General features: G+C 32.3%; 1 long non-coding RNA gene across 1 annotated transcript; it reads left to right on the top strand.

Annotated features, from left to right (window-relative positions):
- Positions 1-2,111: 2,111 nt before the first annotated feature.
- On the top strand, positions 2,112-3,619 carry LOC132062552 (uncharacterized). Its single transcript, XR_009416204.1, has 2 exons — positions 2,112-3,003; positions 3,322-3,619. It is a non-coding gene; the product is annotated as an uncharacterized LOC132062552 (long non-coding RNA).
- The last annotated feature ends 13,828 nt before the right edge of the window (positions 3,620-17,447 follow it).

The raw sequence follows: 17,447 nt of genomic DNA, 5'->3' as shown, positions 1-17,447 counted from the left end.
TTCGACTCGTCTTACAGAATTTGGTACGCTGTGCAGATATATAACTACTATTTCATTGGATAAAGTTTTTCGCTCTCTTCGAATAACTTGGTTCATCCTTGTACTCTCCCCGTGATTAGCACATTTTCCTTATTCGTAATCTTTGTGACATTTACGGTTTCTTTTAGTTTTCGCAGATTCATGAGTATTTGGGTTATAACTTATATATATACAGTACCAGGAGTACCATTCCTTTTCGATTGCCGATAAAACTATGCTTGTATTCATATTTGTAATCTCCACTATGATACACTTACACTTTAGACTCTCTTTCAACTTCACGCAAGTTGTACGGATTTATAACTACTATTCCATTTGATGAAGTCCTTCGCTGTCTTCGAACTAACTTGGTTTCGTGACATTTAGAGTTTATTTTAGTTTTCACAGATTTCATGGGTATTTAGTTTATATACAATACCATTCCGTAGGAGTACACTCCACGACTATTGTCATCTGCCGCTTAGAGATTAAGAGTTTACTTTTGTTTTCCCAAATTCCATATGCCTTTGATACATATACAGTACCATTTTGTGCAAATATTAATTTTCTCATGACACACTTCTTGCTTAATTTTGTTAAGCAGTCAGACATCTTTCAGTCTTTTTCTACGACTTCTTATGTTTGATTCGTTGAACGAAACAGTTCCCTTTTGATATGCTCAACTATAAATTGATAGCTCTGCGTGTCACTTTAAAATTCCCTTTAATTACAATACCCATTACAAAATGGTCTCTATCTGAGACAAATCCTTCTTTTTAAATGGTTCATCCATTCTGGATCAGTTATTTTCTTTTAAAATTAACACTAATTACTCTCTCAAGTCAAACATAACCAATATTTCTTCTCCAAGATTGTCTTCGAAATGTAACGATTACCCCCTAACCCAATACTTTTCACCTGTTTCTTCCTCTCTAGGGTGATATTTCCTTTGCAGGGGCTATGGTTATCGTTCGTTGATGTGGCTATGGAGCAGTGTTGATACGATGCCATCATATCACCTACAGTTTTTTTTTTTTTGGTTGGTGGCTCTAATTTTGCCTTCTTCGGTTTCTACTTCTAAACTCCCTTGTAGATTAACAGTGACGAAAATAACAATGGGAGAAATCACTACTCCTTATTTCTCCTTCCAAATCTTTTATGATACTCCTTTTGACCAGATATTTGCATTATGACAAAAGGGTAACAATGTTTTTATCTAATTTAATTCATACATTGTTTATGCAATTCTAATGCAATTTGCGCATGCTGTGTATATGGCAGGTTTTTTGTCAAGAAAATACGAAGTTTGGGCCCATGAAAGTTGTTAAGTGACTCTCACTTTTGCCGTGAAAAACTATACCTATTATAATAGAGGTGTTAATGCATCACTGCCTTTTCACCAGATGGTCGTGGATTGTATTTGGGAGAAGCCGTGACTCTAAAGGTCAAAATTTATCCCTTAAATTTTTATCCTCATTCAGTAATATATGTTTAAGAGAAATTACCTCAATCTCAAAGTCATTGTTCATGGAAATTTAATATTGTGTCAATAAAATGCGTAATAAATCGCAGTAATGAACCTCACATATGTTCTTCTTCATTAAGCCACTTTCAGGTTTGTTTCCTCTATCCTAGAAAATATACTCTACTTCACTGTTACTTATGATTCCTACATGTTAGTAGTGAATTTGATTTTACTTTCTTCTTTGAATTGAATTGTTTCTATTAATTGTAATTTTTTTTTTTTTTTTGGTACCATTTGCTGTTTTATAGCATGCAAAACAAGTCTTAGCTCTATGCAAAGGACTGCCACTTCTAAAGGTTAATTAGATTTTGTTGCAGCTTCTACCTTTAAATGTTCCTTTTGATAAATTTTTATGGAAAAATCATATATATATACATATATATATAAAAGCAGGCCAAATCTTAGTCATTTCTTATACAGTTTTAGTTGGTGATTGACTGTATATCCACAAGTTGCTACCGCTTCTTGCTTTATGGCCTTGCAGGATATGAGGTCTCCAATTCTTGTCACATTTTTTTTAACTTCTTTTAAACCGTTTAAAATGGACACAATTTTATGTATCTATATATTATTCTTTTATTGGGTTCCTGTTTTTTACTTCAGCATCTTCTTGATGCATGATTAAGGGAACAACTTAAACTCATAAATAATGTACTTATACTTTCATCTTTTTCTCTATATAATGTTTATTCTCATACTTTATATTCAACTAGGTAATTTCAGTCAAGAAATGATCAACATATCTTTAAGGTAGTCATGACATTGGACGTGCCAGCTCAAATGATGAAAATCCACCTCTAGGTATCTTCGCCCATTACTAATAAGCCTTTGATTAAATAATTAGCCTAGACTGTGTGCTTGCCTCTCTTGTCTCTTCTAACACTAATTCTCTGCATAATGCAAACTGAAGGCATACAACATCCAAAGTAGTGGCCAATATTATTTGGAGGGTGCAACCATTTCAGGTGATATTTTGAATCTTTCTAATGAGGATGTGAACCAATGGGTGCCCTCATAAGTAAGTGATCCTTTGCATTTTATATGACTTCCTCCATTTAACAGATTAGCGCTTGCCATCAATTCCCGAAGTCCGTAAATATGGTTAATGTGCTTGGTATTCATTTGAAACATATTCATGGCAGGGGTCCTTGATATCTGTAATCGTGGATGTGTGTGTTCATGACAGATTACTTGGCTAATGCATGCCATTTGTTTTCAGGAAAAAAGCATTATGGTCAAGAATCTAATTGTTTGAGCATTAAAAACTGAGAAATGTAGTTCAACATATGGGTAAAGATTCTCTAGGAAGAACGCCAATGGGAATTTGTTGTGCTTTAATTGATTAATCAGCAGAGATAGAGAGAGTTGCAATGTTATTTGCAGGCTCATTGGTCCTGACTCTTGGATAATTTTGCTGCTATGTAGCTATTCACATCATTATGTGGATGCACTTTACTTTGGTAAGTGCTTTGTATGGTCCGAGTAGTGATTTAGGACAAAATTAAAACTTTATTTGTGTTCTTTATCACAAAAAAAGAAGGGAAAGGAAAAGAAAATTTAAAATAAAAGGCTGAAAATGCTAAAGTATTGAGTCCTGTATATGTCCTTTCCACTGTCCCGGGTCCCTTTCATTCTAACTTTGTGTATCGAAGTAAACTAAAGTTATCAAAAGTTTAGTTTTACAAATTTAAAGTTGTTGTCATGTGTTTGCTAACTCAATTAGTCTAAATATATGATAATCAACTTAAAGTTCATGGCTGGTTTAACATTGTTTGCAGGTTCGGAATTATCATTGTTTTCTTCTCATTGGTTGGTTTCATCGCTGTTGCAAAGGTCATTATTATAGTGCAACAATTAAAAGAGTTGCTAGGGGTAGCCCACTTCACAAGCTAGATGCAAATAGTTCATGTATTGTCTTCTTTTTCCTAGCTTTTCAGCACAAAAGATGAAGAAGCTACCATGTCAGTGTTGAACGATAATTATATTTTTACTTTTACGATTTGAATGTAATAAATCTGAGAATTGGCATCATGGAGAGTTGTGGAGTTATACATATACATTAAATTTTATCTCCTATATCTCAGACCAGCTTTACTACAAGGTCATCATATATTTAAATTCTCTATCTTCTTCAATGACCGCGCGAAGCGCGGGCAAATTGACTAGTTTTTTAATTATTTAAAGAGTACATGTCATAACTCATATTAACCTAAAGATCGTTTTTTACATTTTAAAATTATATGCAATAATCCAACTCATTTCTTAGTAATTGATTTAAGATCAATGGAGTTTATTATCCCATTCAAAATGTGAAGAGGGTATTATTTCTCAAACCTAAAATGTAAAGGGGGTAAGTGAATTTTTTATTTATGACAAAATTTGGTTGAGTGTATATGAGAAAAGGCCTAAATTGAGTGATTTTGTTGATATAAAATAAAGTCCAATGACTTTGCTACATGATTCCCCATAGTTGAATGACCCTTTGAGATATTTACTCGGAAGAAGAAATTTAGCTTTGATAATATTTTCCTTGAGTTTTGTAATCAATGTTTATATTGTTGTTTCTTGAAGTAGGAAGTATTAGTGTTACTTTCAGTTCTTTCATCGCTTAAACGAGTTTTCAGTTGTGCTCTGAAGGTATGTCACGCATACCATGATATTTCAACTTTCTCAAAGTGGGATACTTCGCTGGTTCTTATAAATTTTCGTCTGGAATGAGTTTCCATGGGCCTGATAAATAGGAAGGTTAGTACAAAATACAGATCAGAGAATTCTTTAGTGATGGGAAAAACATTGTATAATTGATGAGATCAATATGTTACAACCACATATATTGTGGAATACTAGAATTGCAGTTTCTATGTAAAAATTCAGCCTGAAGGGAAACTAATTCTGTCTTAAACAGTCAAAAAGAAGAAGCTCCATGACTTTCAAATGTATAAATCTTAGCTCTGTTCATAAAAGGTGCTTGATATAAGGAGAGATGGGAACACATAGTTTAAATTCCACACCCCACACCTTCATATTTCAATGATGTTTCTCAATTGTATTGTTTTCACTTTGCTAGGTAAAAAGATAAGCAGATCAATAGTGAAGCTGCAATTTAAATTTCTACTTAATTAGCAGCTGCGTTTGAAAATTATGTTTACATATTTTCTTCGTTATGCTTGAGTTTAAAGCAAGGAAAAGGTGAGTTTCTGAAGATGGATGATGCTTCAGAACATGGAAAGAGATTTAGAGCTGATGATTTGATAGCAGGAGCTTCTTCTGTCTAACATGTAGCTATTACTGTATCTTTTCTTGTTTTTTAGATTCTTGCTTCTTTTTTATTGACATTAACAACTTTGTGATAATATGATCCTTTTTCTTGGAAGTTCTTCTCTTTTTTTGTGCAAATTGCTGTAGACTGTTTCATAGGAAGCTTTCACTAGAAAGTTTTCATCTTTCTGCCTTTTGCAAACCTATTTTAATTACCTATATTCTTTGTCATTTTCCTGAAGGTAATTTTATTTTGATTCACTGAATTGAAAATCTCAAGTCTAGAGTAGTAATCTGGATGAAAGGATAGAAAATGCAGCTATAACATGCTTTTTATCTGGCAAGAGAATTGAGTTTTGCCTTCTAGATATATTGCCTTCGTGTGTACATGTAAGATTGTGATTTTGGTTATTCACAGCTTTAAAAAGCAGACACAACTTAAAGCTCTTCAACTTTGAAGATGGAGGAGAAACAAAAAATAACCTGTAATAGATGAAGTTGGTGAGCAAACTCAAACTCTGCTCCTATTTTAAGCATATAATGTGGAGTTTGGACTCGGAGAATCCAAAAATGCTCTGATAGAACAGAGGAAAACACTTGCCGCTGTTAAGTCGTAAATGTATTCAGAACTTAAAAGAGTATGGTATAATGCTGATTTTTTCTATTGACACTTATGTAATATTAGATTTTCTGGAATCCTTTCATACCTGAAGGATTCCTTTTTGCCTATGCTTTCTTCAGTACCAGCTTGACATTGATTGTTGTTTTGCATTAAAAATGTATCTTATAAACAGAGATATGTTCTCTTAAATGCACTAAGAGAAAGGATCGTGCTTCTCAACTTTGTCCAAGTAACTTTTAATTATTCTCTTAGTCCAGATGCATATACACAGAACATGTAGCATGTCCATCTCTTTAGTGCAGGCACCAAAAAGTTGCATATGATCTGCGTTTGAACCTTATGATCTCATTAAGTAGTCTTTTAATGCTCAATATGGCATGTAGTTTACTCTCTCTTTTCTTTTTATAGTAACAAAAGATTGGACCAAAGTTTCATAGAGAGAAAAATTACTTTGAAATAGTAGAGCACGGGTCTTGTCCCTCTAGTAATAATTACTACATATTCAGGGAAACTGACTTAAAGTGAGAGAAAGGAAAATGAAACCATGTAAATGGAAAAGAATTAAGATATTATAATAAGGGGGCACAAAGACATACACTCGTGTGGTGGTATGCTAACATTTTGATTAACATTTTATTGTAAAATCCTAATGGGCAAAACTAACGGTTAACGGAGTAAACTAAAGTATAAATCATTACTCACCATATCATTTTACATTTTCGTCATTTTGCTAAGTTCTTACTTATATGTAAGCGATAAGTTAAAATTAGTGATTCAGATTTAATTAAATAAGATACGATTCTAACCATGGTTAGAATAATATAAATTTCCACATATTTTCTCTTTGAAAAATCAGCTATCCCATAATCTTAGCTACACCAAAGTAAATACTCTTTGTGGTCGTTTGGTTCATGGTATAAGAGAAGTTATCCCGGCGCTAATTTTTATACCACGTTTGATATAAGGTATAAAATAACCTTTAATAAATTTATCTTGCACCAAACGCGTATAAAAATTGGGTACTGAATACCCCCACCTTATACCTTCTTAACCCACTTATGCGGGATTATTTTATACCATCTTTTATGGTATAAAATAATAAATGAATAATTAGTCCCGGGATTATAATCCCGGGACTATTTCGACCAGCAACCAAACGACCACTTTAAGTCATTTAAACAAGTTTTGGATTTCAAAATAAGTTTGGGCTGTGAGAACCCAATTGAAATCTGTTGGGCTCAAAAAAAGGGTCATTTGCACAATTTCCCTTCTATGCTTAATTTTTGGCCCTCAAATTGGTAATGTTAATGTTTATCCTTCACTAAAAATTCCTCGTTTTGGGGAACTCAACCGCTCACAAAATTAAAAAAATCATGTAGAGTTTGAATTCGCAAACAAAACTCTAACTCAGGCAGAATTTTGTATGCAAAACTCTGTCTTAGTTTGCCTTCAGGCAATTTTTTATTTTTTAAACATAGTTGGAATTTTATAACCACCGCCTAAGCGCGTCAGCTTTTGCCTAACTTGCCCGACAGCCTAACTTTGCTACAAACTTCTCGCTTGCGATTTTTTTTTTTTAATATTTAGTGATCGAGCAAAGATTTGAACCTGCACTCATGAAATTTTAAGTGAAGGACAAAAATTAAAGATTTCAAATTTGAGGGCCAAAAATTAAAGACCAGTGTCTTTGAAGGGCATTCCGCAGAAAAAAATGCAAAAAAAAAAAAAAACATTTGGACTTTGTAATTTGGAAACAAATTGCTTTTTGAACCCTTAAACTGCCCAAACCGTTTGGCTACACAAAAATTAGATTAGACATTCGTTTTTATTCTTTAGGGATAAGGCATCATTACCCCCTCACCTGAATGCTTTTCTTCTTACACACACTTACCTAATGTTTGGTCCTATCACCCCCTAAACTATTTAAAACCGTAATATTTTACCCCCTAAATCCGATGTGTGAGAGTGTGTTTTACTTTCTTTGAGAGAGTGAGAAACATAAAAATGGAAAAACTTAATTTTTTCTTAAAAATTTGTATTTTCTTAAAATATGAATATAAATATAGTTTTTCACATTTTTAAAAAAATAATTAATTTTTTCAAAATTTTATAAAAATCAGTTTTTTTTCAAATTTTGACAAGAGAAAAACACTTTTTCCGGATTTTATTTGAAAATAAAAGTGTCCTAAGAAAAATGAAATCATGAAAATCAAGATCTTTTAAGAAATTTTAAAAAAAATAATCAAGCTTTCCATATTATTAACAAATCCATTTTTCCATATTTTAAAGAAAAATCAGTTTTTTTATTCGCATTTTCAGTTTTTTTTTTAAACGGGTTTTAAAAATGAATTTTTTAAAAGAAAATCGGTTTTAATTCGCGTTTTCAGTTTTTTTTTTTTAAAAACAGGTTTTAAAAATAAATTTTTTAAAAGAAAAATCGGTTTTTTAATTCACTTTTTTTTTAAAAAACGGGTTTTAAAAATAAATTTTGTAAAAGAAAATCAGTTTTTTATTTTTTTATTCTTAAAATTGACACGTAAAATAATATTAAAAATAAAAATAAATGCACATGTGGCAAGGAGAGTGTATGTCACTCTCCCATATGAGAGCAGTCGGCGGCGTTTAGAGTAAAATATTACGGTTTTAAATAGTTTAAGGGGGGTGATAGGACCAAACATTAGGTAAAGTGTGTCAGAAGAAAACGCTACTTAGGGAGAATGCAATGATGCCTTATCCCTATTCTTTATATACAAAGCTGGAAACTTGGTTTTGATCTTAAAGTACCTTAGGCACTTAAAAGAAAGCATATTTTGATATGTAACCAAACCTGTGCTTAGTGTCGTTTGAAATCCCTTTGATCATTTAAATTCATTTTCCCTTTTGAATCTTTAAGGAATCAAATTAACCTTAACATCAACAAATGATGCTAAGTTAATTTAGCCAGAACAAGAATTTGGCAAAATGAAAACACTAACTCCAAAACAAAAAAAAAAAAAAAAAGGTATCTGGCTTAAGAGAAAAGAAGAAAACAACTAGAAAGTTGGGCAATTTGCAGGATTGTTCTTTGCTGGGGGTGGTCTTTAATTTTTGTCCCTCAAATTGGTGGTCTTTAGTTTTTGTCCTTCGTTAAAAATTTCTTGATTTCGGGTTCAAACCCCCGCTCAGTTAATAATTAAAAAAAAAAATCATAAGGCAGAGTTTGGATTCGCAAGTCAGGCAGAATTTCAAACTCTACCTTAAGAAAGAGTTTTGGAAAGTTTCGCTCGCGAATCCCAAACTTATGCCTTGCGAATTTTTTTTTTTTTGTTTTTGTTTTATCGAGCCGTTTAACCCGTAACCTATAGGTGCTAGACAAATGAAAAAAATTAAAGACCACCAATTTGAGGGGTAAAAATTAAGGAACCCAAAAGAAGGACAATCCGCGCAAAAAAATGTAGAAAGTTAGCACATCAATTATTACAAGTACAGAAATAAATAAACACAAAAATAGAAAATTAAAGAAAGTAAAATAACTGGGTTCAAGCCCAATTACTGCTCTCTTTCTGTTGATCTGCTGCTGCTGAGTGGGCAATTCTTCTTTTGGGGTGGTCTTTAAATTTTACCCCTCATATTTGAAATCTTTAAATTTTGCCCCTTCGGCTAAAACCCATAGGTTCCCCGGTTCGAACCCCACACGATCAAAATTTTAAAAAAAAATTACGCATGCGTAGTTTAAAAAAATTCGCTATGCCCCCACGGCATACATCGTGAAGGAATTATCAAAATTGTGTCGGACCCGCATACTTATGCCTTATGGGCAGACTTGGCATAAGTATGCGGGTCCAGATAACTTTGATAATTCCCCATAAGTTTATGCCGGTCCGCATAAAAGTTTGCCCATTAAAAGTATGCCCCCACCGGCGTACTTTGCTGTAAGCGTATATATATATATATATATATATATATTTATTTATTTATTTATTTTTAACTTTTCAAGGTAAACTTTTAGAATGCCTTAACTAAAAGTGTGTCCACAAGACATAACTAAAAGTATGCCCTATAAGGCGTAAGTTTTCAAGGCATAACTAAAAGTTTGCCTTATACAAGAAAAGTTTAAATTTTGTTATAACGGACTTTTTAGTTATGTTTAACTAAAAGTCTCATTTAGAGGGCGGACTTTTAGTTATATGTTTAACTATAAGTCCGGGGGGGGGGGACTTTTGCCTTATATATATATATATATATATATATATATTTTTTTTTTTTACTTTTCAAGGTAAACTTGGAGTTATGCCTTAACGAAAAAGTATGTCCCAAAGACATAACTAAAAGTAATACAAGTGAGGAACTTTTCCTTAAGGCATAACTTAAACTTTGCCTTATAAGGCAAAGTTTATGCCTTAAGGAAAGTCTTGCATTTTGGGGCATAATTTTGTTATGCCTTAACTAAAATTACGCTTCATACAGCAGATAACTAAACTATGTCTTAGGAAAAATTCCCGCCTGCTGACTCTTTTAGTTATGCGGATCCGGCATAACTTTAGCTTTTCAAAAGATTATGCCGGATCCGCAGACACTCCCCCACCCCGCCTTGCAAAATTATTTTTTTATTTTATCTTGAGCGGGGTTCGAACCCTTAACTTCTCATGTATTCGCCCACTCTTTCCAAGCGAAAGCACAACTTAAAGGCAAATTGACAAATATGAGGGCAAAACTTAAAGACCTGACAAATTTGAGGGGCAAAATTTAAAGACCACCCCAAAAGAAGGGCAATCCGCGTAAAAAAATGCTGCTGAGTGTGCATAATTGCTTGGGCTTTAAGCCCAATATTTCTTCAATTTGGCGCAGGGCAATTTGCACGATTGGCCATCATAGAGACTGGTCTTTAATTTTTGTCCCTCAATTAGCTGGTCTTTAATTTTTGTCCTTCTCTTAAAAAGATGGCCAAAAATACCCTGAGGTTTTGGGTTTGAAACTTAGTAGAGTAAAAAATAATAATATTTTCGTAAGGCATATGTTCATATGCCTAGTCGAACGAAGTTACATAGAATTTATGCCGAAGACGGCAGACTTTTTGCAAAAGTCTTGCCTTGCGATTTTTTTTTTTGTTAACTGAGCGAGGGTTCGAACCCAGAACCTCAGGGTATTTTTGACCACCTTTTTAAGCGAAGGCCAATAGTATAGAAAGCTTGAAAGGGGTGCATAGAAATTTATCAGGTACAAAAGGGCTAGGAACCAACAGAGTCTCTAATTTAGCAATAGAGTCCAAACGGATTACCAACCAAAATTTTAGGGAAAAGTCACTCAAATACAACTTTTTGAAATGGTAAAGATTACAACTACTTTCTAAAAATTACATAAATAGAATTTATTCAAAATTTTAACTTTTTAATTACAAAAATACAACTTTTTATATTCCTAAAATATCAATAATACTTAATTTTAGGAGTTACTACCATTAATGTATATCCACTTTTTACGTTCTCTATCGAGGGTTCGAATCCCTCTCTCTCCTTTTTTGCTAATTGAATAGATTTTATAGGGATCATCGAATCAATAGCAATAAAAGCCCAAGATTTGAAGAGGCTCATATACGGAACGGCGCGAAATAATACCGGGGCGGCGTATTCGCTTAATCGAAATTCGATGCTTAAAATGGCATACGAGAATGTAATTTTCCAAATAAACAAAACAAAATCAACTTCAAGTCCCATATTTCCTCCTCTTTATTCTTCTTTTTCTTATTTTCACTTGATGACTGATGCAATTATTTTTTGTGATTAAAAGAAATTATTTGAATATATTAAGAAAAGTACATGAAAAGATATGGTATATGGTATAAGAAAAGTACATGAAAATATACCTAAAAATATAGTATATTCAAATTGACAAATTTAACTAAAAAGATAATAATAACAAAATATTTGTGGATATAATAGTAGAAATTAGTATATTTAAGTTTTTATATTATATATAGTATAAAATATAATGATACCTTTTGTGTATATAGTATATAATATTACAATATACGTAATATATGACCGTATTACTATATGTGCCAACCAATTCTATTCTACAATAATATATATATTATACAATATGCTATGACTCTTCTATATTCTATAATATATATATATATATATATATATATACGTATACGAGAATATACTTGTTCATGAATTAACTTTTTTTCTTTTTTGGTTAAAATTCATGAATTAGCTTGCTAGTAGATTGTCTTTGGAGCGTAAACAATTATTGTGTTTTTATATGCATTTAATTATGTTATCACTAATATAGGGTATCTCCTTATTTTTAGCTTTTGATTCAGAACAATAATCTCCTTATTTTTAGCTTTAAGTTGCATAAATTGTAATATCTAAATTAGTTGTATATTAGATAATTAACTCTATTTATGAAAGTTCTTCACTTAACACATTTTGACACGCCCAATAAGCCCATATAAAAAGGTTGGGCTAATTTGGACTAATTATGTGGCTCAATTTGACCCAGGAGTAGCTGTACCAAAATATTCTATTTTTAAAAAAAATATTTGATATATTATAATAGTCATCGTAATAAAAAAAAAAAAAGTTTTATTAGTTATGTGGTAATTAAAAAATTATAAGAAAACAAATATAGAAATTAAACTTGGTACAAGTTGGATATTGTGTTATGGACTGTTATTCAGCTAATCTTGATCTAACCCATTTTAACCCAAGTCACCTTTGGGCGGGGTTGACCTTCTTGTTTCTTAAATCAATCTATTTTTACATGCTCAAATTCACTCTCAACTCGCCCCCATGACACCCCTACAGGAGGTGCTAGAAGCAACACAAAAAAAATAAAAAATAAAAAATAAAAAATAAAAAAATAAAATTAATCGCTACCCCATATACTTGACTTTTCTATAATCGTTACCCCTTAAAAAGACAGAAAAGACTAAAAATCCCTAAACTATGTAATAATGCCCTCTGTCCACCTTTCGGGCTAAAAATGTCCTCGACATCAACCTTTTGGCTCAATACTACCCTTATTTTTTAAGGCCCAATCGGAAAATAAAATTAACGAATTCATTAATTACGTGGCAAAATTCTATTAGATTATTTTAATCAATCCTAATTAATTAAAATCCCAATCAACTCGCCCACATGACACCCCTACACAAGGTGCTAGAAACAACATAAATTGTTCTTTAAAACAAATATATTTACTTAAACAACTTATATAGATCCTATTTGAGAATATATCTTGCGGAAAAAATAATATTTGGATTTCGATTCACATGAACTAACTGTCCACAAAGGCACTGTATCTTCTTATGACACATACTAACTTATATTAATACTCCTAGTATAAGTTTCATTTCCACCGGAAAAAAGAGGCCAGGCAGAGTAGATTGATTCGTGATTTGTATTTAAGAATTCATGGAATTCAAAATATGAGTATTCGTGGATTACAGATAGATTCATGGTAATCGAAATGATATTCATGAATAAAATTAATGGAAACATGATTGAGCATAATAACATATAAATATTGAAATGTATCTAGGGTTTATCATGAACTGAGACATAATTTTCTAACACTGAGGGGAAATCGTGTTTTCATGGATTAAATGGGGAAGAATAATGATGTTCCCGCACATGGATAGAAGCCCTACATACCTTAGTTGCTCCAAGACTTGAAAGAAAAGTCTGAACTTTTGAAGAAGAATCCCAAAAATATGAACTTGAAACCTTGAGAAGGGTTTTCTTGAAAACCCTAAGATTGTAGTGTAGAATCTTTTTAAGAATCCGTGTATAACTGTTAGAATTACTTAGTAATACATGAGAGGGACTTACCTTGATGTGGGAGGATGAGGAGAGGAGAGAAAAGTAGTTCTAGGTCTTTGAGAGCTAAAAAATAGAATAAAAATTTGGAAAAACACGACTTTAATGAACCTCGGGGCTGTCTGCGTTGGCATTTGCACCGCAAATGCTAAAGCGTATCGAAACAGAATGCTGGAAACTTCGGGACAAAATTTTTGCCTAAAATACGTCGCAAAATGCCTTCTACGCCGCATTTCGTAATCTGCGTCGCAGATGCGTGTCCGACGGACTGCTCTGCGACCCTTCAGTAAATCGGTCATAATTTTTTTGTACAGATTTCCGTTTGACATCTACCATATGGATGGAAAGGTATTTCAAGGACCTACAACTTTCATTAAGGAAGTTTCCCCAAATTCCTAATTAATAAGGGGGTTATGCTATGCTAGCTTGAAGTGAGGCCTTGTGCAAACTCACTTGAAAACATGCACCGTAGAGTAGCTTCTGACTTTTCTTTGTCCTAAGCTTATTCTTATGACCTTGATTAGATTTCAAAACCTTTTCTACACTCCTCATATTGGTTCCATTATACCCCCATCTTATGAGTCAAATTTTAGCCCAAAAGTACAAGGTGTTACACAACATATGCATAGAGTGCATTGTTTTTTATTTTATCAATTATAACATTAATTATGGATTTTCGCCATGATGGAAATTAACCAAGTTTAATTTTATAAATAAGTAATAAACATGTATTAAATGTAAAATAAGAAAACAAATATGACATTGGGCACAACTTGCTATGTCTGCTTTCTCAGAAGTATATGAAGCTTTTTGCAAGAGATAAGTAACAAAATTTTCTTAGGGATTATGAAGTAACCGCAACGCAATCCAAAAAAAAAAAAAAAAGAGTAACTGCAAGTTGGACTTATCTTTTAACTTTACCATTAATAAAGAATATAAAAAAAATTAGAAATAAGCAAGAAAGTAATCACAACCTTTCATGTTTATAAGTCCACGTGTCAGCCACCCGAAATTGCATTGATGATTACTTGAACAAAGACTAATACAAAGAAGCCAAACCAGTATCGGTAAATAATACTTACATGACGCTACCTACAAGAACTGGGTGCAAGGTAAGCCACAGAGGGGCCATAAATGCCTTCCTCTTTAGGATCGACCAAATTCGTTAAATACTTTAATTCTCCAAAATATTTTATTAAGAAAAAAAAAAACGTTCTTAATTTCGCAAAAACTTGGCGAACATGCTATCTAATGATATATCTAGAGGAAGAATTCTTTTGTCACAAAAAGTATAATCCTGCAACACTACGTAATCTATTTCTAATTCTCTCTCTCTCTCGTAATTTCCCTCAACTTTATCTTTTGCCGTAATATAATTCATGTTGAAGTGTTTCAGAGAATGTAAACACCCTCCCCTTATAATTAATCAAATGTCTGGCAAACAAGCAAATAAGAAAACTGGATGCCTTTCATCACTAACTTGCAAAAACTAAACGTTTGATGTAACTTTTAGCATTGAGTTAATGTTTTTCGAAAGTAACCAATCAAAATTTTAGGAGCTAATCTGCATTATTTCAGATTTGACATAAAGGTCTATTAATCTATTTAGTTGAATCGCGACTTCCTAGCTAACTTTGGAATTATGCAATAAATATAAAGGTAAAACTGGGGATCCGGCTCCCTTCCATTACACTTTCTTTCTATTTCCTCAAGTACACACTTAGATGAGTGACACTTGTCTAATAAAATTTTTAATGGTGTAGATTAGATTAATTCAATGAGCACCTTAACCACGGTTAAAAGGACAAGTTTTAGAAGATACTTTCTAATTTTGGTACCCATTCAGTCATTACTCATTAGCATCATTAATTAAATCCCAAAAATGGGTGAACTTCCTTTTCCCCCACCCATAATTGAAACTCGTTCATATAATCCTAATCTTGACTTAATTAAAAAGTATTAAATTTATGATCGAAAGCTTCAATATTCTTCTCAGCTCTCAAGCTTTCATATACTCACCATCTTAACTAAATTATAAAGCATCAAACTATATATTATTTTACTTAAATATTTCAATACTCTATCCAATCTCGTTCATATATTCATCGTATAACTAAATTAAAGAGGAGTCATCAAATGAAATATTTCACAAAATATCTCAAAACACTAGTTCATAGTTCGGTATAACACTTTGTATACGCTGTAAGCCTGTAACGCATGAAACAAATTCAGCAGTATATATGTTTTATGATAATCAGTTGGTCTTAGAGCCAAATACAGATAGAACCATCGCAAAGGATCACATATATTACTCCAATGCTACTTTAAAAAACATACATTAATTATTTCAATGGAATTAATTAGTTTCGGAGTTTAAACCTTCCATGAAATGTAAAGGAAATTGGAATTTAAAAGAGGTTACAATTACCACTTTGGGACCGATGACTAGACGTACTCTCCGTAAATCTACATTATACAAAAGGTATAAATAAAAGAAGTAATCTGTAATTACGAATTTTAGAAAATTGATTAAAGAAACTAGTCTTAAAATGAATTGCAGAACATCTGGTGGAATGGAAGTATGGATTTTGTGGAATTAAACGAAAGAGCAAGACGAGACGAGGATAAGTTTTTTATTGGCAAGTAGTAATGATTACCAAAACTTGTGGGGAGATTGGTATTGGATACCAAAATTAGAGAGTATCTTCTAAAACTTATCCTTTACCCATGGTTAAGGTGCTCATTAAATTAATCTAATCTAAACCTTTAAATTTTTTATTAGACTAGTGTCACTCATCTAAGTGTGTACTTGAGGAAATGGAGAGAAAGTGTAATAGAGGGGAGTCGGATCCGTAAAACTGGAAGAGAAAAAGAAAACAAATACTATGATCTCACGTCTTAAATTTAATGCTCATTATTGCTTCACTTAGGGTGTGTCCGTAAGATTATGTTTGGTTGATCAAAATTTTTGGAAAACATTTTTTTTTTTTTTTTAAAGAAGAGAAAAATGATTTCCCTAATGGAAGTAGGGAAATAAATTCCACAAGTGTCCAGTAAACCCTCACCTCATCTTCACCCCCTCCCCCGTATCCTAGTAAGAACCGAAGGGGGAACCCTCTCGGCGAAAAAAGGAAAACAAATACTATGATCTCTTTATACGTCTTAAATTTAATGCGATCATTCCACACCCCTACATCCCACCCCACCTCCCATAATATTTATCTAGATTATATACAAATACTTTTTATAAGAATGATATGTTTTGCTTAGAACAAAAGAAAATAAGTAGTAACCCACTTATTTTTCTGAAAAACATTTTCCATCAAAAACATTTTCCATCAAAAACATTTTCCTTTCATTTGTTACCAAACACACTCATAATTTGCAAATATATTGGGACACTTACTAGCGCATGAATTCAGCAGTCCGCAAGTTCGTTCCCTACACTTTTGGAAACTGTCTCCTCGTAAAAGTAGGAGTAGCAATTTACTCAACTGTCAAGTATTTCTCTTTCTAGTCAAAGAGCAAATGGCACAAGGATAGCCATTAGACTTAAAATGTTTTGATTGCACCGCTACCGACTTTTGAACTTTTTTTTGCGCGGAGTGCCCTTCAAGTGGTCTTTATATTTCTTTTTTCATTTACTTCTTTAAATTTTCGGCTCATCGTTTAACGAAAGCTTTTTTTCGACGAAATTATCCTTACCCCATTAAAATCCTTTTTATTTCGTCATTTTGCCTCTTTTTTTTTTTTTTTGCTTCTTCTTTCCTCCTCCGTTTTGTGTTTGTCTCATATGTTTTAAAACGTAGTACGAATTTGATCGCTCGTTCAATATTTGTTTTTATGTTAAATTGTTATTTGTTGAATTAATATCTTTGTCTTCATCGTTTTTTATATTTAATTGATCCTTTTTTATTTAAAATGATAATGTATTGTTATAATAGTGTCTGTATGATTTTTTGAACTTTGGTTTCATTCCCATGTGTATATTTTATTTTATGAATGTCGTAATATGTTTTAGTTGATTTTGATATGCGTTTTGGTTTTCTCTTTGTTGAATCATTGAAGTTTTGCCTGTGAACTGCTGTTTTATGTTGTTGCTGCTGTTTTTATTTAATAATCTGGTTTTTGTGAAGAATGTGTTTGTTTGAGGCAACATATGCCTGGTCCGGCAGAGTTATTGATTTTTATTTTTATAACTTCATGAAGTTAATTT

The sequence above is a fragment of the Lycium ferocissimum genome, chromosome 7, assembly GCF_029784015.1.
Source record: "Lycium ferocissimum isolate CSIRO_LF1 chromosome 7, AGI_CSIRO_Lferr_CH_V1, whole genome shotgun sequence".
Classification (NCBI taxonomy): domain Eukaryota; kingdom Viridiplantae; phylum Streptophyta; class Magnoliopsida; order Solanales; family Solanaceae; genus Lycium; species Lycium ferocissimum.
This window is presented reverse-complemented; position numbering and strand designations above follow the sequence as displayed.